A 4,750-nucleotide genomic window follows, 5' to 3' on the forward strand; every position below is an offset into this window, starting at 1 on the left:
AAAAAGATCACGTATACGCCACAGTGTACGTGAACAAGGTAATTCAACTAATATGAATTACAAATTTGGAATAGATGCTAACTCCATAATCAAAGTTCGCATGAACTTGCTCTTAGTGTTAAAGTTGCTAAAATGATAGGAAGGAGTTTTTAAATAGAAATTTAGAAAATGTAGGTACATATGGAAAAAAAAAACAAAAAATTCGTTTTTCAAAGGTAAAAAACAACATCTGAAGGCACATTGAGCTCCAAAAAAAGAAATAGAAATACAAATTTCAAAATCGTTAGAGCCGTTTTATTCAAAAACTTATTTTTTTTAAATGATTTTTTGAAAAAAAAAAAATCAAAAATAAAATTGGAATGCCATTTTGTAGAAATTACTTATTTATATCTAAAACTAAACTTTAAAAAAAATCAATGTCCCGTTATCGAAAATTAGATTTTTCAAAAAAAAAAAAATTTCAAATTTTTTTTTTTTATAAAAATGTTTTCGTATAGGAAAATTCGTTGAAATTGAATTAGTAGTTTGGCAGAAAATCACATTTGAAAAAAAACGGTTCTATGGCAGGCATGGCAGGTATTTTGTAATAATGATTTTCGAAAAAAAAAAATTTCCACGAAAAGATAGACCTTGCCTTAAAACTAACATTAAATTTTTTTTAACAAAATCGTTTTGGAGAACTTAAACTTTTCTTGAATTTTTATGTGGCAGGTACTGTTATTTTTGGTTTAAGAAAATTAATTTCTGGAGAGTCTTCAAATAATGCTACATACCAAGTTTGATGTCAATCGGTCTATCCGCTAAGGCTGGAGCTCCTTATACAGACAGACAGACAGACAGTTAATAAAAAATAATAATTATTTCATGCAAACATTATTTAAGAAACTATTGAACATTTTTTGACGTGATAACGTCTTATAAATCGATGAACCATGGCAGCCACCACAAAAAAGTGACGCCATTTTCTAACGTTACACTCTCGCACTTTCGCAGTGCGGCAAAAAATTTCAATTAAAAATTAAAAATAAACTTTTAGAGATACAAAAATCTTCTATAGCTTATTTGAAAGATAATAACCTTAATCAATCCAAATGAAGGATTTTTAAAAATTATGTCATTTAATAGGGTAAACTGGGGTAAAACGGAAAGATGAAATTTGAACTAAAATCTAAACGCGAAGTCGTAGAAAATTAATTTTTTTGTATAGATAGATGAGATTAATTTAAGAATAACTGCATTTAAGAAAAAATTCTAAAAAAAATTTGAAACTAAGCTATAACGTTTTGTTTGAACGTTGTACACGTGTTGGGGCTATGACAAAATGATGATTTTGGGTAAAGGACATTTTTTTTGGCAATTCTAAAGATGCCATTTGAAAGATGAGAGAAAAAAAAATTAGGCGTCTGATACGGATTTTTTTCAAACACTCTGCGTTTCGAAATATGAATTTTTGAAAAACACCTTGTTTTTTAGGGGTATTTTTTGGTAATTTTTGATTTTTAACTTTTTTTTGGGGCTTTCAAATCTCAAACTTATAGGACATGTAGGTTTTGGCCTTATACATACATGTGCAAACTTGGATTTGTTTAGTGAGTTTTGACTGAATAACGGAAGAAACAAGTTTTTAAAAAACACGTTTTTTTGACCGTTTTTAACCGATTTTTATCGTTTTTTATTTTTATCTTTTTTCTTTAATAGATACAGGAATAAAGTATATGGAGTAATGATAGACCATGACTACGACTATATGTGTGTTTCAATCATTTTCGTAAACACAATTTTGAGATAACGGTGAAATAGAATAGAAAATTTTAGAATTCAACAGGTTATAACTTTTGACCAAGAGCAGATAGAAATTTTCATTTTGTATATCACACATAACGGTAGACTAACTACAAGCTACACAATTTTAAATCAAGAAACTTGCGAAAAACCTCAAAACACCAGTGGAGATATATTGCCCCCCGAACAGCCACCAGGGTGGGAAGTACCGTAATCTCAGTCTGGAAATTCGACATGGTTGACTTAAAAAAATTCCAACTTCTCTTGTAGGCATTTTTGAAATGAGATATATAAAAGGTGAAATAATAAGCTTTCACATGGTATATATTTTTTATAGGTTGTCAAACAAAAAAATTGATTCCATAGCCTGAGAACATAAAAATAAATGTTTTTTTTGCTTTTTTTTTAATGAAATTTGATCGAGTTCAAAAAATTCTAGCTCTTTTTGTAGATGTCTCATAGACCTGATCGATATATATATTTTGAGCTTAGACAATAAGCTTTCGGATGGTATAAAAATTTTTATAGGATGGAATTAATGACGTGAGAAGATAAAAATTCATGTTTTCTTTGCTTTTTTTGATGAAAATGATTGTTTTAAATAAATTATTTTTATACTTTTTGCGCATTGTAAAAATTTAAAAATGGTTTTATTTTTAAGAAGAAATACTTGGCTTTTAAATTGCATAATTTTTTTTTGTAAGCTTTTAAAATAAAAAAATAATATAATGAGAAAATAAAAAAGGTATTTTTTTTAGCTTTTTCTTGTAAATATTATGATTGTTTGAAAAAAGTAAACGCTTCAATTGACTCATTTTAAACGAAAGCACACAACCTGTTTTCTGACGACGTTATCACGTAAAATCATCGTCCGTAAACCAGCTTTACAGACAACCTATTTTTTTATTAATATGCATCATAATAAATGAAATCAACTTGCGTATATTTCTCTTTGACCTCAACTTTAAGAAGCCATTTTTTCATTTGAAGAATAAATTCTGTTGTTATTTTCTAATTTTTGTATCTAACTTAAAAAAACGTAACATAAAATATTTAAGCAATTTGATCCATTCCTGTTATTGATGATTTTTAGTGTGGAACTTCTCATCCATTAAACTGTTTTGCTGACGAGGAAGGTTTTTCGGATTTGTACCAATAACGGCAACATATGAAAAACACATATAATTCTGATATGCCTATCTTGAATTCATTATTCATAGATCGCAACTATTTTCCCAATTTCGCTATTTTTAATGATTTTAGAAACTTAGGGAAGAAATTATCTGTATATAACCTTTCCAATTTTCTAAAATATTTTTAAAAATATTTTATCTGTTAAGGTTAGCTAATACACCCATTCAATCAACCAAATCCCTGACCCTTTTTTTTGTTATTTAAAATCTAACCAAATTGTAAAATGCTGCATCCAATGATGTCGAAAAATTCCAACTTGAAAAATTCCAATCATCAAAAATACCATTTTGTTGCGTGTGCCTTTTCCCGTTTGTGTTTATAAATTTTTTGTTGTTTGTTTGTGTGTGTATCTATACAAAGTATGAAAACAACCAAACTCACTCTGACATTTTTACAACAATCCGCATCCCAAACTAAGCCCTCCTAAGCCATACATACCAAATTGTAACAAAGTGTAACCCATTTTAACCCGCATTTTGTATGTAACCCGCCACTTATCTGGCAATTTGTGTGCAATTTTCAACTCCATTACAAGCTTTTTGCGGCCAAAAGCGGTTCGAAACAATTTTGCCATAAACAAAAGGCGGAATCTTTTGCCAGTTTTCCCGATGATGCCACATCCAACATACCGTAAATCGAATTCTCGCAATAATTGCAACTCAACAGAAAGAGGACTTGTCCCTCTGTCTCCTATAAACCCTGACCCAATCCATATCCATATTCGCACATCCTCCACATCCACTCACCGGATACGGATACTGCCGCGTATTATTTCCAAAATGCAACCGCCATTCATCTGTTTAAGGGCAACACCGAACACCTCCACCACGGAAGCATCCAATATGCGTCATTGCAGCGGATCAGATCAACCGGACCGCACTTCAACTTGCATCCTTTTCGATAACATTTTGAATGGGGGAGAGGGGGTCATACATATATGGAATAATTTTGGCCCAAAGGATGCGTGGTCGACGACGACGAGGATATTATTTGGGATGGTATCATAGAGAAAATGTGAAAACGTGGAAAATGTTAATCGGACGCATCCTGTCCGGCAGCAGGACAGAGGACCATAGCTTTTTTGTTTTTGTTTCTTTCTCGTGTGGCGGAAATGCAATTCGAAATTTCGTGGTTTATTGGTTAATGTTATGCGCATTTCACAAATTGCTTTGGTTGAATTATCGGGTAAAGTGCCATTTTTCCGGACGCGTCTGGTTTTCCCATTCAGCGTGCTTTTATTTTTATATCCTCTCTCCTTTTTTTTGCAAATTGTTTTTATTCTTGTGACGGACGTTATACTATGGTGATGATGATGATGATGGCGGAATTTAATGCGGCCAACATTGCGCGTGTTTATTTTTATACTTTTATTTAATTCATTGGTTTTGAATGAAATTTTTTTTTTCACTGCGTAACTATACAAGAGTAGTGTTGAATATTCAAGAGGCAAAGGCTTGAAAATAGTCGAATTACATAAATTTATACCCCACACCAAACTCTTTCGCTGAATGCTGCCATCAGCATAGTGATTGGTATGAAAATAAGAGTGAGTGTGGCATGAAGGGAATTTTATTCAAACGAACTGTTTGTGGTCAATTAATATTTATTTTATTTTCATTTTCCATATATATTGTTTTTTATTTTTAACCACTTACTCTTCCACATACTATAATACAAGTAGGTTTGGTAGTTTATTTTATATTTGATTATTTGCGGGTTTTTTGTGTTGTTAATTGTTGTGTTTTTAGTTTTGTGCGGTTTTTAAGTGCGGATA

Source organism: Episyrphus balteatus, chromosome 2, assembly GCF_945859705.1.
Source record: "Episyrphus balteatus chromosome 2, idEpiBalt1.1, whole genome shotgun sequence".
NCBI classification, from domain to species: domain Eukaryota; kingdom Metazoa; phylum Arthropoda; class Insecta; order Diptera; family Syrphidae; genus Episyrphus; species Episyrphus balteatus.